The following is a 21,228-nucleotide window of genomic DNA, read 5'->3' as shown; positions in this document are numbered from 1 at the left end:
ATCTTTCCAACCCAGGGATAGAACCCAGGTCTCCCACATTGCAGGCGGATTCTTTACCAGCTGAGCCACCAGTGGGGTGAGAAGCCCCTGGAAACCCACTTGCACTTTTCTCCAGCTCTTTCCCCCACACTCTCCTGCAGTGTCCATAGGAGATTCATTGGAAGTCTGTGGCTTGCTCTGTTACCCCAAATGTTAGCGCCCACTGCAATGAAGGGATCCCCTAGAGAAGCACCTGAAACTGGGGCCTGGCCCTGCCCACAGGGAATGCAAAACCTTACTCCAGTGAGTTTCAGGAGTATGCCGGGGCTGGGATCTTCTACTTGCAGTCAGTCCTTACATGCTCTTTGCAAGCAGTGTAAATTGTACAAAGGAGAATGGGTTAAAATTGCATTTTCAGGCAGAGTGTTTGAGGTTTTCCCCCAGCCTAAGCATGTCCCTGCTTGAAAATCATTCCTTTTGGGTGAGACATTGCTTTCCCCAGGGACCATATCCCAGGAGTAAGTGAGGTCATCGGAAAGCTGCTCGCCAGGCCCAGGATCTGGGGGGTCTTGATGTCAAACACCTGAGTCTACATCGGATGTGTCACTCATGGAAGGCTGGATGAATAGGTGGTTAGTTGGGTGGATGGATGGTTGGATAGTTGGGTGGGTGGATGGGTGAGTGGATGAATGGTTGGGTGGGTGAGTAGATAGGTGGGTGGATGGATGTGTGAATGTTTGATTGGGTGGTTGGTTAGATAGGTGGATGATTGATTAGATGGGATGAATGGATGGGTCATTGGTTGGTTAGTTGGGTGGATGGATGGATGGATAGTTGGATAGTTGGCTGGGTGGATGGGTGGGTGGGTGAGTAAATGGGTGAATGGATGAGTGGATGGTTGATTAGATGGGTGGGTGGGTGGATGGAGGAGTGGATGGGTGGTTGGTTGGTTGGCTGGTTAAGTGTGGGGATGGTTGGATGGATAGTTGGAAGGTGGCTAGATAGATGAACAGCCTTCACTTCTCTAGTTTGAGGTTTAAATGCTGCTCCCCAGGGCTTTGTTGGGCATTTCTGGAACTCAGCTGGTAAAGAATCCTCCTGCAATACAGGAGACACCGGTTCAATTCCTGGGTCAGGAAGAACCCCTGGAGAAGCAATGGGCTACCCACTCCAGTATTCTTGGGCTTCCCTTGTGGCTCAGATGGTAAAGAATCTGCCTGCAATGTGGGAGACCTGGGTTCGATACCTAGGTTGGGAAGATCCCCTGGAGGAAGGCGTGGCAACTCACTCCAGTATTGTTGCCTGGAGAATCCTCATGGACAGAGGAGCCTGGCGGGCTACAGTCCATGCAGGGTGGCAAAGAGTCTGACACACTGAGCGACTAAGCACAGCCCAACGCAGCACAGGGCTTTGTCTGTTCTGTTTGACTGGGATTCTATCACTTTAGAGACAGAATGCTTCTTGTAGAATCTTCAATTGTGAGGGCAAGTGTGAGAGTGACTTGTAGGTGAGACATGAATGAGAAGGCAATGGCGGGGAGTGAGAAGAGGGATGAAGGAAGGAGGACAGAGAAGAGATTGAAAGGGAGTAGAGAAATTGGATGAAGTAAATGGAGTCTGGCAGCTTTGAAGGTGACCCAATTACAGGCCAGTTACTTCTAATAACACCTTGAATCTCCTCAGTGCCTTTCTCTTGGGAGCTCAAAGCCTGTTACCGATACTATGAAACTACATGACCTTCCATCAAGGGCAATATTGCTATTAGCATCATCACCATTTAATAGGCAAGGAGGCCTACAGAAGTGGAGGGACTTGCCAAGGTCCCTGGCAGCTCACAAAAGACGAAGCCAGCATGCAGGAAAATGCTCCCTCCGTTAGCAGCTGCCTCCCAACCCAGGTGAGTCGTACAGTCTGCCTGACCCGTGCTCTCGGAGCAAACGACCATGCCCTCTGAAGAACTAGTAAGTCATACCGGGTCTACAATGCACTGTGAGGTCACAGAAGTTACCAGCCTGGTTTTCAAGCAGAGGACGCCCTGACTCTTCCTAAGTCACTCGATATGCCAAGGCCAGAACTGGGACAGGGTGAATCTCAGGACTGGGAGGCCAAGCTTTGTCCTTGGGCAGAAAATAGCACCAGATCAGGCGATGCCATGACTCAGAAGACATGTGAGGGTGACTGCCCCCTCCTCTTTTGCCACCGAGAGGCCATTTGGGACCTCCTTACTCCTGGCTTCAGCTCCTCAGCTGTCCCTGACTCTGCTGTGATGGACGTCACCCCTCCAGCCTTCTCGTACACATCCTCCCCCCCCTAGAGTCTTATGGAGCTCCTAATTATCACCCCAGCAGGGCTGAGGGGTCTAGAGGTCAGAATGTGGGCGGAGGGCATTCCTCAGACCTGAGTCAGAGAGATAAACTCTCAAATAAAGCAGTGGCCGCCCCCTCCCCTCCTCCCAGGAAAAAAAAACAAAAAACAAAAAACAAAACCCACATGCATAATCCTCCACACTGGAGCCAAGAATGTACCTGAAAGAGCTTGATTTCTTGGCTTCCTTCTTCCACAAGTACCTTTTGTACCTTTATTAAAATGAGAAAAATGCAGAGCATTCTTGGGCTGCTGTGGCCTCAGGGGCAGTCCTGTGGAGACTGGCAGGGGCGAGGCTGCTAATTACCCTTGCCCAGGGCGAGGCGTCCTCCTCTGCCAGGTTCCCACGCTTGGGAGCAGGGAGAGAGCAGCTCAGGTGGAGGTGTGCTCCCTACCTGAAGGCAGTGAAGTGAAAGTCGCTCAACTGTGTCTGACTCTTTGTGATCCCATGGAATATACAGTCCATGGAATTCTCCAAGCCAGAATACTGGAATGGGAAGGCTTTCCCTTCTCCAGGGGATCTTCCCAATCCAGGTCTCCCACATTGCGGGCGGATTCTTTACCAGCTGAGCCACCAGGGAAGCCACCTGGAAGGCAGGGCTGCTGAGAAATAGGCCTGAGAGCCAGAGCTCACCAGCTGAGCCAAAACAGGAGGGGAGGGGGAAGAGCACTACATTTAAAAGAATGACATAGCCTGAGGACATGACATAAACTGATGAGAACCAAATAAGTCCGTGATGATGGACCGACAGTCATCTTCCCTGCGCCTCGGTATACGCTCATCCTAACACACCAGCTTCCCTGGTGGCTTAGATGGAAAAGAATCTGCCTGAAATTTGGGAGATCCGGGGTTCAGTCCCTGGGTTGGGAAGATCCCCTGGAGTAGGAAACGGCAACCCACTCCAATATGCTTGCCTGGAGAATTCGGTGGACAGAGGAGCCTTGTGGGCTACAGTCCATGGGGTCACAAAGAGTCAGACACGACTGAGTGGCTAACACACACCACACAGCAGCGAGCTAAGTGAGAACCCCAGGTGCCATGACAGTTCCAAAATCAATCATAATGGTCAACAAGTGGGCAGTGGGGACTTCCCTGGTGATCCAGTGGTTAAGAATCTGCCTTGCAATGAAGGGGACATGGGTTTGATTCCTGGTCAGGAAATCAAGATCCCATGTGCCGTGGAGCAATTAAGCTTGAGAGCCACAACTGCTGAGCCTGGGGGCCACAACTAGAGAGTCTGCATGCTGTCTGCAGCAAAAGATCTCACATGACACTTTAAAGATCTCCAGTGCTGCAACTAAGACCCCAAGAAGCCTAATTAATTAATTAAACAAAACAGTGGTCCAATCCCTGGAAATCCCCACCCCTTCCCCCAAACAGCTGGAATACTCCTCCTGCTTATTAGCTTATGAAATTACCCACCCCTATAAAAACTGACCGGAGAAGGAAATGTCAACCCACTCCAGTACTCTTGCCTGGAAACTCCCATGGACGGAGGAGCCTGGTAGTCTGCAGTCCATGGGGTCGCTGAGGGTTGGACACGACTGAGTGACTTCACTTTCACTTTTCACTTTGATGGGTTGGAGAAGGAAATGGCAACCCACTCCAGTGTTCTTGCCTAGAGAATCCCAGGGACGGGGGAGCCTGGTGGGCTGCCATCTATGGCATCGCACAGAGTTGGGCATGACTGAAGTGACTTAGCAGCAGGAGCAGCAGCATAAAAACTGACAACTCTGTACCCTCGTACCTCTCTCGCCTTCTGAGATGGTCTGTGGCGTGTTTCTCTCTAAATAACCCCACTTCTTACCTATCACTTTGTCTCTCATTGAATTCTTTCTGTTATGAGACATCAAGAATCTGAGCTTGACTAAGTCCTGAGACCAGATGTGTGATCTCAGTTCAAAGACTGTGGATTCAGGTCCTGATCAAAGTTGCATGGCTCAGTTTTAGAGCCATGCTGTTTGTGCTCTATTACTGCAGATGACACCCATCAAACATGCTGTCTGCTTCCTCTGGAGACCAAAGTCTCCCTGGCAGCAGGACTCTGGTCTTGGAAAAGCTCTGTAGCTTCAGAGGCAAGTATAGCTCCTGACAGAGTAGGAGGTGTTTAATGCTCTTCCATGAAATGAATGGATGGATGATTGATGATGAATGGATGATGGATGATGAATGGATAATGGGTGAGGGATGGATGGATGAATTAATGGATGATGGAAGATGAATGGTGGATGGATGAATGGCTAGATGAATGGGTAGATGGACAAATGAACAGGATTGCAGGACATAAGAAGGAGATTTGGAATTCTGCCAACACCCCCATTGTAACAGGCCATTTAACAGTAGTCTTAATAGGGCCGGGGTTAAATATGGGGTGTATAGCAAGAAGACCCTCTACCTTACACAAGCAGCCCATCCAGGACTATTGGGCCAACCTTCTAACTTTAGAAGCAGTGGGGCTTGGACAGACAGGTGGTAGAGCAAAGAAAAGAAATAACCAAAGGAAAAAGGGGAGGGTTGAGGGCTGAGGCAGCAAGGCCTCCCTGCTCCCCTGAAGCCCAGCTCAGTTCTGCCCCCAAATCAGACCAACTAGCCCCAGCCATGTCGGCAGTCCTTGGGAGAGTCTACCCTGGGGTCTGGCTCCTCCCTGTTGTCAGGGGCTTCAGGCAGCCCAATTATACTTCACTGTCCCTTCACTGGAACCTTTCATCTGGCTGGCTCACAGCAGAGGGCTGTGATTACACCCCTATCTTACAAGGGACATAAACTGGGGCAAATCAGGATGTGCCTTTCAAGCTGCAGCATGACTTGACGAGCTGCTGGTGAAGTTCTCAGAGCTGGGGGGGGCGGGGGGGGGCGGAGTAGTGACTGTACACTGTTACTGGAGGGAACCCCTGTCCTTGGTTGTTGGTTTTGTGTGGGGCTTCTGGGGAGCAGAAGGCTGGGAGGCAAAGGAGGAACATGGTCCCTGCTGTCCAGCTGGGCCAGGTTCCCAGGCCATGGTGACTGCAACATCCAGGCTGAGCCAGGATGCTGCCCCCTTGCGTGAGACTCTGATACCCACACCTACCCCTCATTTTCTTTCCTACACACCTGGCCTGAATGCAGCCCTCCTTTTGTAGGCAAAGGGGGCCTTACCTGGGAATAAATGACCTTAAGCCACAGAGCCTTCATCTGCATGTCCCCTAAGACTGTGCAGGGCTTCTGGGAGCTATAAAGTGCTGTAGGCAGGGAGCAAGGCCAAAAGACAGTCTCCAGAGCCACTTGCGGTAAACTGCCTAGAGAATTGGAGGGAGGAAGGCAGTCTGACGTCCACTGCTCTTGTAATTTCTTGTCATTTGTTTGCATTCTAAATATGAATTAACATCTACATGTAATTTTGTGCTCTTTTCCTCAAAGAGGGCCCCCAGTCATAAAAACATCAGTCTTACAACACCTGGATGTGAATTAGTGTGGGCCCTAAGTGGATTCCCTCCTAGCTCAGTTGGTAAAGAATCTACCTGTAATCCAGGAGACCCAGATTCGATCCCTGGGTTGGGAAGATCCCTTGGAGAAGGAAATGGCAACCCCTCCAGTATTCTTGCTTGGAGAATCCCATGGAGAGAGCACCCTGGCAGGCTATAGTCCATGGGGTCACAGAGTTGGACAGGACTTAGTGACTAAAACCAGCACCTAAATCCTGAGGCTGGTGTTCTTGTAAGAAGAGGGAGATCTGGACTCAGAGACATGTGAGGTGTGAAGATGGAAGCAGAGATTGGAGAGATGGTTTTAGGAGCCAGAAACCAGGGGAGCGGTGAGGGATAGATTCCCTCCGGAACCTCCAGAGGAAACCCAAGCTACTGACACCTTGATTTCAGAGCTCTGGCTCCTGAATGAGTGAGAAGACCCTTCCGTTCTGGAAGCCCCTCGTGCGTGGTGCTTTGTACAGCAGTTTCAGGAACTTCACACCTTGTTGGGGAGAGGAAGGATTCATGTGTGAAGGCGTGTGCCAAGTTGCTTCAGTCGTGTCTGACTCTGCCACCCCATGCACTGTAGCCCACCAGGCTCCTCTGTCCACGGGATTCTCCAGGCAAGAACACTTGAGTGGGTTGACATTTCCTTCTCTAGAAGATCTTCCTGACCCAGGGTTTGAACCTGTGTCTCCTGCAGCTCCTGCATTGCAGGCAGATTCTTTACTGCTGAGCCACCAGAAAAGTCTGAAGGATCTATACTCAGGGAATATGATTTAGACCATCAGTAATTAAAAAAAAAAAAAAGAAAGAAAGAAAGATGGTAACATTCACTGAGGTCAGGGATAGTAGCATACATATATAATAGCATAAATTCTGTGCTCATGAGAAGAAAATTCATTTTAGGATAACTTTAAATTGAATAGACTGAGGATATGGGAGAAACTAGAACAGAAGAACATTTCACTTTAAGAAGCATGCTTAATAAAATTAAAAGTAGGGACTTCCCTGGTGGTCCAGTGGTTAAGAGTCTGCCTGCTAATGCAGGGGACACGGGTTCGATCCCTATTTGGGGAAGATTCCATGTGCTGCAGGGCAACTGAGCCACAGCTACTGAAGTCAGCACACCATGACTCGAGGAAGCCGGTGAGCAGCAATGAAGACCCAGCACAACCAAAAATAAATAAATAAAATTTAAAAGTTAAGTTATAAGCAAAACAAAACAAAACAGCAACAAAAAGTACAAGTTACATGTCACTCTTGATCGGCTGTTGATAAGTCTGTGGCTGTGAACCGGGACGGTCATGGGTTTTGCTCACGATTGTGCAAGAGTTTAAAATCCTTGGGCAGAAATCGCCCGAGATCATGTCAACATGGCCTGCGGCCCTTCGTGCCTTGGCTTCTTCAGGAGCACGGGATGAGGGAAAACTTTTTTTCTCCTTTGTGATCATAGCTGTCTGAATTGCTCAGCCTTCTAAAGCGGGCCTGGGAGGCGAGGACAAACAGGCTTTCTCATGAAGTTCTTGCTAGCCCCAGTCCTGTGCAGAACTCGTGAGTCACCGAGGGCTCTTAAAGATGAATGATGGTGCGCCGGCTTCCCAGGAAGATTAAGCATCAATCATGGCTGTGCTTGCCTGGCTGGGTGCTGTGGGGCTGACTCACGTGGACCGGGAAACACACCGATGTGGACGCCTGAGAAAGCGCAGCCCTCCGAGGCCACGATTCTGCCGTCTCTACATGTTTTGGGGTGTTTCCTCCTTTTGGTGTTTCTTTTTGCTATTGTATATACCATAGATTACCTAAATAAATGCATACATTTGTTGCTGTTCAGTCGCTCAGTCGTGTCCAACTCTTTGTGACCCCAGGGACTGCAGCATGCCAGGCTTCCCTGGCCTTCTCTGTCTCCCAGAGTTTGCTTCTCTGCCTATTGAGTTGCTGTTGCTATTCAACCATTTCATCCTCTGTCACCCTCTTCTCCTCCTGCCCTCAGTATTTCCCAGCATCAGGAAAACACCTCTATTTATGTAATCTGTACTTTTTATGTGTCTGTGTTTGTATACCTAGGTGTATATATATAATATATATATAGGTATACATACATACCTATGTATATGGGGGTCAGAGAAGGCAATGGCACCCCACTCCAGTACTCCTGCCTGGAAAATCCCATGGACGGAGGAGCCTGGTGGGTTGCAGTCCATGGGGTCATGAAGGGTCGGACATGACTGAGCAACTTCACTTTCACTTTTTACTTTCATGCATTGAAGAAGGAAATGGCAACCCACTCCAGTGTTCTTGCCTGGAGAATCCCAGGGACAGCGGAGCCTGGTGGGCTGCCATCTATGGGGTCGCATAGTCGGACACGACTGAAGTGACTTAGCATTAGCATGGGGGTACTTGTGTGTGTGTGTATATATATATATATATATATATATATATAGACGTGTATATATGTGTGTGTGTATCTCCTCTCTATATATGGGATACCTCTATTTTTGTAATCTGTACTATATATAAATGTGTGTATGGATAAAAATAGAGGTATATATAGGTATACATATTCAGAGTACCTATATATATTCCTCTATGTATGGGATACCTCCATTTACATAGTTTGTACTATATGTTGTTGTTCAGTCACTCAGTCGTGTCTGACTCTTTGTGACCCCATGGACTGCAGCACGGCCAGGCTTCCCTGCCCATCACCAACTCCCAGAGTTTGCCCAAACTCATGTCCATTAAGTCAGTGATGTCATCCGACCATCTCATCCTCTGTCACTCCCTTCCCCTCCTGCCCTCAATCTTTCCCATCATCAGGGTATTTTCCAATGGATTGGCTCTTTGCATCCAGTGGCCAAAGTATTGGAGCTTCAGCTTCAGCATCAGTCCTTCTAATGAATATTCAGGATTGATTTCCTTCAAAATTTACTGATTTGATCTCCTTGCTGTCCAAGGGACTCTCAAGAGTCTTCTCCAGCACCACAGTTAGAAAGCATCAATTCTTCGGCCCTCTGTCTTCTTTTTGTCCAACTCTCACATCCACATGTGACTACTGGAAAAACCGTAGCTTTGGCTATACAGACCTTTGTTGGCAAAGTGATATCTCTGCTTTTTAATACTCCATGTAGGTTGGTCATAGCTTTTGTTGCAAGAAGCAAGCATCTTTTAATTTCCTGACTGCAGTCATTGTCTGCAGGGATTTGGGAGTTCAGGAACATAAAGTCTGTCACTGTTTCCATTGTTTCCACATCTATTTGCCATGAAATGATGGGACCAGATGCTATGATCTTAGTTTTTTGAATGTTAAGTTTTAAGCCAGGTTGTCATGCTCCTCTTTCATTTTCATCAAGAGGCTCTTCAGTTCCTCTTTGCTTCTTTTGTCACCACAGAGCAGTGAGTAGAGTTCCCTGTGCTATGCAGTAGGTTCTCATTAGTTATCTATCTTGTATGTAGTATCAGTAGTGTATATAATATGAATCCTAATCTGCCAGTTCCTCTCAGCCCTGACCCCCTTGGTATCCACACTTCTCTATATCTAGGTCTCTATTTCTATTTTGCAAATAGGTTCATCTTTGTTTGTTTTTTAAGAGAGAGAGGAATAAAACAGGCGATGGATACTTGGAGCAGAGTATGGATTGATTGGCAACTTTTTTCTGAAAATGATTTCAATTTTGAGGACCATATAGTCTCTGTCACAAATACTCGGATTTTTCTGTCATTGCGCAGAAGCAGTGATAGGCAGCATATGAGTGAGCAAGTGTAGCTGTTTTCCAACAAACCTTTCTTTTCAAAAACAGGCAGAGGGGCCATAGCTGTTTGGCAGCCCCTGGTGCAAAGGCGTGAATGGTTTTGGGTGTCTCACGTCAGATTGAGGAGAAAGCTGATTAGTCACCCACTCGCCTCGGACAGACTGGCAAAGCTGGGACACTCTGGGTGCCTTTCCTTGCTGTTGCACATGGCTTTCAAAGGATTTGAAGAAATGATTTTGTGCAAATTCAGTTTCACACTGCCTGAACCCAGCAGAGTGGAGGATCAATAATAGCTGGAGATACTGCGAGAGCTGTGCTGACCCTTTAGCTGGATAAAACATTTGCAGGACAGGAATAGAGACCCAGATGTAGAAAATGGACATGTGGACGTGAGGCATGCATACTTGTGTGTGCTAAGTTGCTTTGGTCGTGTCCAACTCTTTGCAACCCATGGGCCGTAGCCTGCCAGGCAAATTGAGAGCATAGCAGTGACATATATACACTACCATAGGCCTCTGAGGCGGCGCAGTGGTAAAGAATCTGCCTGCCAGCGCAGCAGATGCAAGACACTCAGATTCGATCCCCGGGTCAGGAAGATCCCCTTGGGTAGAAAATGGCAACCTGCTCCAGTATTCTTGCCTACAAAATCTCTTGGACAGAGGAACCTGGTGGGCTACTGTCCATGGGATCACAGAGTCGGACATGGCTGAGCATGCATGCACATACGTGTGTAAAACAGCTGGTGGGAAGCTGCCGTATAGCACAGGGAGCTCAGCTCAGTGCTCCGTGATGATGTAGAGGGGTGGGGTGGGGGGTGGAGTGAGAGGTAAGCCCAAGAGGGAGAGGACATATGCACACACATGGCAGGGTCTCTTTTATTGTACAGCAGAAACTAACACAGCATTGTAAAGCAATTATACGCTAATTTAAAACAAATGAAACAACAACAGAAAACAAATTGCCTGGCTTTGGGGGCAGAAGACAATTCCCCAAGGCCAGGAATCCACTTTCTGCAAAGGCAGAGCAACACTGGCCGGGCTCGAGCTTGCTTTCTCTGAGGATCTTGGAAGTGTCATCATAGAGTTCAGCTAGGAAAGTTCCATTTCCACTTCTCCAGGAAGATTCATAGGAAAGTTCCATTTCCACTTCTCCAGGAAGATTCAAAAGAAAAATTATACAAACAAGGAGGTCATGGGGGCAGAAAGGAGAAACTTCAGGTCTTGGCACCCTCAGCATCACTACTCTTGGCTGGAGCTTGATGGTGAAGGAACAGGGTCAGCTCTGCAGTGGCTTTTCCTCTGTGGGAAGGGACCAACGATATGAGGGTCTCGTCACAGCCCCTTCATCACATCATGGGCCAGGCAGTGCTAGGTGAGCCCTACTCAGTCCCTCAGATCATCCTCCCCATGACTCTGAATGAAGAATTAAGATGCTCATCGTGCAGATCAGGAACCTGAGACATAGAGAAATTTGATAACGTTTGTCAAGAACATATAGTTTTAAAATAGCTGAAGATTGGCTCTGATCTGAACCCACAGTTGGTCCACTTGCCCACTGTGTGAGATGGTCCCTCATGTCACTTTGTATTAATCCAGAACATGGGACTTTGTGACTCTGTTAGACTTGGGCTACGCAACTTTGATCAATAACATTTCCAGGTAACATCCTGGGGGCTTTGTCAGAGTTCCTCAAGTGATGTGAGCAAAGTCTGAACGTATGTCTGCTTCCTTGCAAGCTGTCATCAATTCCCCGGGCCCTGGGCACTGTCTGTGTCTGTGTGCATTGTACTAGCTGTGACATACGTGTGCGTGTCCCCACTTCTCAGGGCCGAGCCTGACTCAGCACCTGCCGGGAGGGAGCCCACGCCCGCTGAGCCACGGGGAGGTGCAGAGGGAGTTTCCACGGTCCTGAGTCACAGCCCGTTTTGACAATGCCGAGGGGAGGGCTCTCAGAAGTGAGCCTGGTGGGAGAGCTGTGGTGGAAGGGGTGGGCGTTGAGTGTGAGGAGAGTGTCAGCCCATCGTCACCCGTCCAGTGGGGACAGGCAGGATGGTGCCATATGCATGGACCAGTGACCAGATGAGACCTGGGTTCGAATCCCCCTTCCACCAGTCACTGGCTCCTATGTTTGTGTAATAAGAACAGTTTCCTTCGCTGATGCTCTAAGGCTTAGAGTGTGAGTCTTAGCAAAACACCCGGCCCTTAATAGTCTTCATAAAAAATAGTTTTCGAAAGATCCCCTGTGAAGCAGCAGAGTCTAATGATTTGGGCAATAAACTTACAAACCCTCCTTTTTAAAAGGTATATTTACTTAACAAAATATTTTTATTTATTTATTTTTGGTTCCATTGAATCTTCATCGCTGTGCAGGGGCTTTCTCTAGTTGCAATGAGTGCGGGCTACTCTTCTTTGCGGTGCATGGCCTTCCCATTGCGGTGGCTTCTCTTGCCTCGATGGGCTCTTTGGCGTGTATGCAGCATGTGGGCTCAGGAGGTGCGGCTCCCTGGCTCTAGGGTACAGACTCAGTAGTTGTGGTACCTGGGCTTAGTTGCTCCTCCACACGTGTGGATCCTCCCAATCAGGGATCGAACCTGCGTTCTCTGCTTTGTCAGGCAGATTCTTATCCATTGTACCACCAGGGAAGTCCAAAATCCTCTGTTTTGTAATCTGTTATAATGAGTCTGTTCCCGGCTATCGTTTTCCTATGACCCCAAACCACAGTGCATCTCCCATGAAAAGGTGGACAGACAGGTCCCTAAGAATAAGGAGACCTGCCTGGAATGGTTGCTGATGCCTCCCGTCCTGCAACTGGTGGACAATGTCCCCGTCCACCTTCTCTGAGGAAAACATGTGCGAAAGGTAGAGGAGGACTGATTTTTTAAAAATATTTATTTATTTTTATTGATTGATGATTGGTTTACAATAATGGTTTGATTTCTGTCATACATCAACATGAATTAACCATGGGTGTATATATATATATCGGAGAAGGCAGTGGCACCCCACTCCAGTACTCTTGCCTGGAAAATCCCATGGACGGAGGAGCCTGGTAGGCTTCAGTCCAAGGGGTCGCTAGGAGTTGGACACGACTGAGCGGCTTCACTTTCACTCTTCACTTTCATGCATTGGAGAAGGAAATGGCAACCCACCCCAGTGTTCTTGCCTGGAGAATCCCAGGGATGGGGGAGCCTGGTGGGCTGCCGTCTCTGGGGCCACACAGAGTCGGACACAACTGAAGTGACTTAGCAGCAGCAGCAGCATATATATATGTCCCCTCCCTCTTGAATCTCCCTTCCTCCTCCCACCCATTCGCACCTCTCTAGGTTATTACAGAGCTCCAGTTTGAGTTTCCCGAGTCATACAGCAAATTCCCATTGGCTATCTAGTTACATATGTTAGGGTATATGCTGCCATTGTACTCAAATCCACAAACAGAAGTTCTGGAAAGGGTGTGGAGAAAAGGGGACCCTCCTACCCTGCTGGTGGGAATGGAGACGAGAACTGGTTCTGACTGAAAACTTTCAGATCTTGGTTGTTTTCCGTCACAGGAAACATCACTTCCTGCATCATCACATGTCCGTGGCTTATTGTCTCTCTTACAGCAGAATAGCTACCCGTGGGGGCAGGGCTCTGTCCTGCTTCTTTATCACTGTATCACCAGCCCTTAAAATAATGCCTGACTCCCTGAGTTTTCTATTATAAGATAAAAAAGTTACTCTGCTTTCTTCCCATATGAAGTAGTGAGTTAAATCTTCCATAATTCCATATCTCCCCTGGCAGATCAATCATTTAAAAAATTGAGGTATAGTTGACTTATAATAATATTGTGTTAGTTTCAGGTATACAACATAGTAATTTGATATTTTTTATAGGATATATTCCATACAAAGTTATTATGAAATATTGACTGTATTCCCTATGTTGTACATTATATCTTTGAATCAACTTACTTATTTTATACTTTGTAATTTGTTCCTCTTAATCCCGGCCACCTGTTTTGCCTCTCTCTTCTTCCCTCTCCCCCTAGTAACCACTAATTCTGTGACTCTGTTTCTGTTTTGTTATATTTGTTCACTTGTTTCATTTTTTAGATTTTACAAGTAAGTGAAAACATATAGTATTTGCCTTTCCCTGTCTGACTTATTTCACTAAGCATAATACCCTCCAGGTCTTTCCATGTTGTTGCAAATGGCAAAATGTCTTTCTTTTTAAATGTTATCGTTCTTGTTTGGTCATCAAGTTATGTCAGACTATTTGCAACTCCATGGACTGCAGCACGTGTTTTCCCTGTCCTGCCTCTCACTGTCTCCTAGAGTTTGCTCAGATTCACGCCCAGTGAGTTGGTGATGCTATCTAGCCATCTCATCCTCTGTCATCCCCTTCTCCTCCTGCTCTCAATCTTTCCCAGCATCAGGGTCTTTCCCAATGAGTCAATTCTTCCCATCAGGTGGCCAAAGTACTGGAGCTTCAGGTTCAGCATCAGTCCTTCCAATAAATATTCAGGGTTGATTTCCTTTAGGATTGACTGATTTGATCTCCCTGCTGTCCAAGGGACTCTCAAGAGCATTCTCCAGCACCACAATTTGAAAGCATCGATTTTTAATGGCTGGGTAGTATTCCATTGCATATATATAATATATGTATGAAAGTGAATATGTACACACACACATACACACCACATCTTCTTCATTGATTCATCTACTTTTGGACACTTCGGTTGTCTCCATATCTTGACTGTTGTAAATAATGCTGCTATGAAACATTGGGATGTATGTATCTTTTCAGATTAGTGCTTTCATTTTTTTTTTCTTTTCAGATAAATACTCAGAATGGAATTGCTGGATCAAATGGTAGTTCTATTTTTAATTTTTTGAGGAACCTCAATACTGCTTTCCACAGCAGCTGTACCACTTTACATTCCCTCCAGCAGTGTGCTAGGGTTCTCTTTTCTTCACATACTCACCAACTTTTGCTATTTGGGATCTTTTTGATGATAGCCATTCTGACAGGTGTAAGGTGATACCTCATTGTGGTTTTGATTTGTATTAATCAGTTGATTAATGATGTTGAATGTCTTTTTATGTGCCTATTGTTCAGCTGGATGCCTGTTTTTTGAAAATTGTCTGTTCAGGTTCTTTTGCCCATTTTACAGTCGGGCTGCTTTGCTTATGTTGCATTGCACGAGCTGTTTATATGTTTTGGGTGTTAACCCCTTGTTAGTCATGAGTGCTTAGTCACTCAGTTGTGTCCAGCTCTTTGAGACCCCATGGACTGTAGCCCACCAGGCCCCTCTATCCATGGGAATTCTCTAGGCAAGAATACTGGAGTGGGTTGCCATGCCCTCCTCCAGGGGATCTTCCCAACCCAGTGACCGAACTCAGGTCTCCTGCATTATAGGCAGATTCTTTACCACCTGAGCCACCAGGGAAGCCCAAGAATACTGGAGTGGGTAGCCTATCCCTTCTCCAGGGGAACTTCCTGACCCAGGAATTGAACCGGGGTCTCCTGCATTGCAGGAGGATTCTTTATCAGCTGAGCTCCTAGGGAAGCCCATTTCACTGTCAGTCATATCATCTGCAAATATTTTCTCCCACTAGTAGGTAGTCTTTTTATTTTGTTGATGGTTACATTTGCTGTGCAAAAGCTTTTAAGTTAGGTCCCGTGTGTGTGTCTTTGTTTTTCTTTGCTTTAGGAGGCAGACCTAAAGAAATGCCTCTACTATTTATGCCAAAGATTGAGCTGCCTTTGTCTCCTTCTAGAAGTTTTATGGTTTCTGGTCTTACATTTAAGTTTTTAATTCATTTTTAGTTTATTTTTGTATACGAGGGTAAAGAATGTTCCAATTTCATTCTTTTAGAAGTAGCTGTCTAGTTTTCCCAGTACCATTTATTAAAGAGATTGTTTTTTTCTCCATTGTGTATGCTTACCTCCTTTGTCGTAGACTAACCGACCATATGTGTACGGGTTTGTTTCTGGGCTGTCTCTTCTGTCCCATTGATCTATGTGTCTATTTTTGATTACTGTATATTTGTAGTATAGTCTGAAGTCAGGGGGCATAATACCTCCAACTTTGTTGTCCTCTAAGATCAGAAATGTGATAAAGATGCCCACTCTCACCACTTCTATTTTATTTAGTATTGCAAGACCTATCCACAGCAACCAGACAAGAAAAAGAATTAAAAGGCATTTAAACTGGAAGGAAAGACTTTTGCAGATTACATGATATTATATGCAGAAAACCCTAAAGAGTTCACCAAAAAATTATAAGAACTAATAAATCAGTTCAGTAAAGTTCCAGGATACAAGATTCGTATACAGAAATCTGTTGCATTTCTATACACTAATAATGAGCTATGAGAAAGAGAGATGAAGAAAGCAATCCTACTTACAATCCAGTTAAAAAGAGTAAAATATCTAGGGATAAATTTAACCAATGAGGTGGAAGACTGTACTCTGGAAAATGATCAAGACATTGATGCAGGAAGTTGACAACAATAGAAATGACCAAGAAGAAATCCCATATTCATGAATTGAAAGAAATAGTGTTGTTAAAGTGTCCATCTTACCCAAAGCAATCTACAGATTTAATGTGATCCCTATGAAAATACCCCTGACACTGGAACTGGAATTGAAATCCTACAGTTGGTATGGAACCACAAAAGACCCTAATAGACAAAGGTATCTTGGGGAAAAGACCAAACGAACCATTTTAACCATTTACTATAAATTCTTATGCATTTTAAAACACATGTTAATTCTTTAAAGCAGTGATGAGATCTCATATGTAGAATTTTTGCAACTTGCTTAGCAACATGACTTGGACAACTTTCCTGTAGGTATGTACAAGTTAACCTCATTCTTTCCTTGGTTGTACACTATTCCAGCCTGTAGATGTGCCATATTGCGCCAATTAAACCTTTGCTGCTAGAAATGTGCGTTGTTTTCAAACTTGGCTCTTACAAGCAATGTGGTAATAAATATTCAGCTGGCATATTTTGATGCTTGGAGTAAATGATGGACATACTTTAGGAGCTGGGTCAGAGTGTATGAAAGCTCTAAATTTTGTTAGATTTTGCCAATTCCTCTTCCTAAGGCTGTGCCACTTTGCATTCCCTGCAACATTGTATGGGAGTGTGACTCTGCTCATAAGCTCACCAGCACATGGTATCACATTTCCAAATCTTTACTCACTCGGCTTATAGCATGTTGTTTCAGAAACAGGTCAGCCTCAGAGTGCCATCTTAATTTTGTGTTTTCACAAAATTTTCACTGATTTTTACAAGTGTGCATGAGTGTGCACGTGTCTGTGTGCGTGCATCCATGGGAAATCCCATGGACAGTAGAGCCAGTGGGCTACAGTCCATGGAGTCACAAAAGAGCAAAAAAGATTACCTGAATGACCACCTTAAATTCTCTGCAGCCTCAAGCCCTTGTTACCTACTTAAACTCGATTTATAATCATTATCAACTACCAAATATATGAATGAGGCTTTGCAGCCAACCAAGGTGAGTGAGCCGTAGTCACCTTGAACCAGAGGAGGAGTGGGGACCACCGAGACTCCCACCTGCTCTGTAGTTCTGAGGGTGGTGAATGAATGGTGGGGATCCTGTCTCTCTTCATATAAACTCCCAGCATTTCATTAGCAGTAAATACAGTAGAAAAAAAACATCCAGTGTAGACTTTAATATTGCAAGCTGTTTTTTATTATATTTTGGGATGAACCCAACCTTGAATATTCATTAGAAGGACTGACACTGAAGCTGAAGCTCTATGACCACCTGGTGCAAGGAGCCTACTCATTGGAAAAGATCCTGATGCTGGGAAAGACTGAAGGCAAAAGGAGAAGAGGGTGGCCGAGGATGAGATGGTTAGATGGCATCCCTGACTCAGTGGACGTGAATTTGGGCAAAGTCTGGGAAATAGTGGAGGACAGGGAAGCCTGGAGTGCTGCAATCCATGGGGTCACAAACAGGTGGACATGACTTAGCTGTTGAACAACAACAACTTACATATTTAGGACCATCAAAGTGATGGATTGGAGGTTAAACAGTTTTTTGTTTAAAAAGAGAAATAATAATTACAATAACCATAACTCCAAAGAGGGATCTTTATTCTCAAAACCAAAGGAATCAACTAAAATATAAAACAGAAATATAAATTTTTAAAAGAAAAATTTAAACCCGTCATTGGTGATTCAGTTTTAACAGAGCAGCATCATCCATTACATTAAGCTTCTATTGCTAATTTGAAAAGTATTGATATTATAGTTTTCTTTCATTTTATTTATAAACCTCCTTGGGTTTTAGTTACACAAGAGCTATGAAAGTGAAAGTGAAAGTGAAGTTGCTCAGTCGTGTCCAACTCTTTGCAGCCCCATGGACAGTAGCCTACCAGGCTCCGCCGTCCATGGGATTTTCCAGGCAAGAATACTGGAGTGGGCTGCCATTTCCTTCTCCAGGGGATCTTCACAAACCAGAGATCAAACCCGAGTCTCTTGCATTGCAGACAGACGCTTTACCGTCTGAGCCACCGTTTATACACATTCTCATGTTGCTACACATATAAGTTATATTAACATTAAAATGATTCAACAAAAACTTGGAAGTCCACACACTTTTTCTTTTAGGGGATTCATAAATACAAGCTCTAGAAACACTGAGAAGCCCCAGCTGAATGTTTTACTTGTAAGCTTGGTCTGTGTTGTATAGAGAGGTGGGATAAACATCTGAGCTGGTGAAAGGTTCCAGGTGGTGTGGGATTCTTGGTCATAGCTTATTGTGCCTCTGGAGGACTTATTTCACTTATAGGATGGGGCCTATAAGTGCAGTTGGCAGAGAGATGGGGAATCCAGTTCAAGAGACAAAGGCTCACAAGGGCTAGACAGGATCTGACGGGATCCTAGAATGACCCTGCCAAACCACAGAAGGCCTATAAAGGGAAACTGAAGCAGGAGACCACAGCACAGTATTGGGGTATGAAGCTGTTGTCAGAGGGAGGAGATTAGTGAGGCAGGGGTCATGCCAGCCTCCAGAGCTGACCACAAGCCCAGAGGCTAAAAGGAAGATGGTCACCCGCCAGAGAGCTCTCACCCTGGTCCAGAGAGCTCTCAGTCCTGGGAATGCTGCAGGAGTCCCAGGAGTCTGTGACCCTGAGGACCATGGAGGCATGGCTGGCATGAGACAGTTGTTGGCCATTCTGCCCTCATTGTGCATGTGGGTTGTTTTTCATTTGTTATAACTATGAATAAACAGCTTATTTTCTCAGAATTTTCCAGACCTACAAAATCTCTACTCATTGTTGGGCAGAATTTTGGGCTCTTAATTAAATGTTTGTCCTGGGATTTGTGCTGCCAGGCTAAGTCACTTCAGTTGTGTCTGATTCTGCAACCCCATGAACTACAACCTTCCAGGTTCCTCTGTCCATGGGATTCTCCAGGCAAGAACACTGGAGTGGCTTGCCATTTCCTCCTCCAGGGGTTCTTCCCAACCCAGGGATGGAACCCGCCTCTCTTGGGTCTCCTGCCTTGGCAGGTGAATTCTTTACAACTGTGCTACCCGGGAAGCCCGTCCTGGGACTTAAGATGATTCAAATCTCTTTCGAGGTAACCTTCTGGGCTTCCCACAGGCGAGATGCCCAGTGCACAGGAAGGGGTGGCCTGTGTTTGAATGAGGCCATCTCTACTCTTCCATGAAAATATCTGAATTCCGATAGCTATTTCTCATCAGATAACTGGAGCGTTTTGTTCTCTTTTCTATCAGCAACACAAAATACAGAATTGGCATTCTTGGGCTAAATTGATTGATTTCTAGTTCCTGCCCCCTCCCCCCAAAATGTTTGAGATATCTATGACAAAATATATATTGTTAAAAATCCTACTACGCATTTTTATTTTCCAAGTTCCACACTGCTTAAAGTTAAAAATGATAAAAAATTAGTAAACTGACAATTTTAGTTTTGCCCTTTCCCCAAATAAACTACATCACTGAGTAAGAAGCAAGTGCAACACCCTTGGCTTCTCTCCAGTGCTAATAAAAGAACACTTCCCCAACTCCTGCTAAACCAGATGTAAAAAAGGTGCTGTCTCAGACCAGGTGAGTGCTTCAGAGAGGGAATCCGGGAACAGCAAGTCTCCCAGACACTGGATCATTTACTGACTACATGGCATTGGGCAGGTAACTTAACCTCCCTGTGCCTGGGTTCCTCATTCGTAAACCAGAGCCAATAATTTATTCATCACCCAGGGCTATTGTGAAGGTTACATTAGAACCATGCCTGGCATATAAGCACCATGTAAATGTTAGCCCGCATTGTAATAGTAAAACTTAATGTGTAAAAAGAGGTGGGGAGGGGACCAAGAATGTCTATTATTTTCAAATAATTTTTATTTATTACTTTTTTATGTCATCCTTTTTTTGGCTGTGCTGGGTCTTTCTCTAGTTGCAGAGGTTAGTGGTTACTCTCTAGCGGTGCTGTGTGGGTTCTCTTGTCTCACTGCAGTGGCTTCTCTTGTCTCAGAGCACAGCTCTAGGGCACGTGGGCTTCTGTAGGTGCAGCATGTGGGCTCAGTACTTGTGGCACACAGACTCCAGAGTGCACTGGCTTCCCTAATTGTGGCATGTGGGCTCTGTATTTGTGGTGCATGGGCTTAGTTCCATCAAGGCCTGTGGGATCTCTGCGTACCGGGGATTGAACCCCTGTCCTCTCATTGGCAGGCAGATTCTTAACCACTGGACCACCAGGGAAGCCCCAAGAATATCTATTTTTTATTTGCTTGTAGTTCCCTAAAGAAACTCTTGAAGGATACATAGAAAAACCAGTAACATGGTTGTTTAAGGAGGAGGCGGGGTTGTGGGGGAAGCACCTGACGGAGGAGAGTTGAAAGGATTTTCACCGTATATACAATATGTGGTGAGTACATATGGCTATGTATATATGAATTGTATAATATATGTGCACATTTGAAACTATTTAAGCCATATGAATGTGTTCTCTCTAAAAACGCATACACGTCAATGCACGTGATATGTCTTTAGAATCTTTTGCAGCTTCTCAGCAGGAAGAAGGCAGCCCCTTAGCGAAGCTGGCAGGTGTTCTGCAGGCAACAGGAGGCTCCTGCCACCTGGTCTGTTCTCCACTCTGTACCTGGGAAGTGCAAGCCAAGCGCGGTTTCACCTGCAGGAATGAGCTCATCGCAGACACCTGGAACATGCTCTTTAAATTGTTTCTGTTCTCACTTCATAACTTTCATGTAATTGTTCTGACATATACTCTCAAGTCCTTTTAAAGCAGATGATGAGCGTTCTGTTTTAAATACATAAACGTGCAAAACTAACAGGAGCACCCATTGCTTGAGATCCCATTAAAAGCCAGTCAGTGTGAGATGCTTTGCGCTTACCCTCCATAATTGTCCCAGTGACCCTAAAGTTGAGAGTCTTATGCCTGTTTGGCAGAGGAGGATACTGAGACCCAGCCAGGCTGAGGAGCCACCTTGAATTGCACAGCTGGTCAGCAGAGAGCTGGGGTTCCCCCGCTTAGAGAAGTGGCTGACGGTGGATCCACCCGCCCTGCCTCACCCACCCTGCAAGGCAAGGAGGTAACCACACGCTGAATTCCTACTGCATCAGCCTCACACAGATGGCAGGTCTTAATGATTTCCAGAATGTCCCTGGTCATAAACATGCTTATTTTAT

The 21,228-nt window shown here is 45.9% G+C and overlaps 1 long non-coding RNA gene across 1 annotated transcript; it reads left to right on the top strand.

Moving 5' to 3' along the window:
• Positions 1–307: 307 nt before the first annotated feature.
• On the top strand, positions 308–20,917 carry LOC132345914 (uncharacterized). Its single transcript, XR_009495498.1, has 2 exons — positions 308–1,875; positions 20,572–20,917. It is a non-coding gene; the product is annotated as an uncharacterized lncRNA (long non-coding RNA).
• The last annotated feature ends 311 nt before the right edge of the window (positions 20,918–21,228 follow it).

The sequence above is a fragment of the Bos taurus genome, chromosome 1 (assembly GCF_002263795.3).
Source record: "Bos taurus isolate L1 Dominette 01449 registration number 42190680 breed Hereford chromosome 1, ARS-UCD2.0, whole genome shotgun sequence".
Classification (NCBI taxonomy): domain Eukaryota; kingdom Metazoa; phylum Chordata; class Mammalia; order Artiodactyla; family Bovidae; genus Bos; species Bos taurus.
Note: the sequence above shows the minus strand (reverse complement) of the source record. Positions and strands in the feature narration are given on the sequence as shown.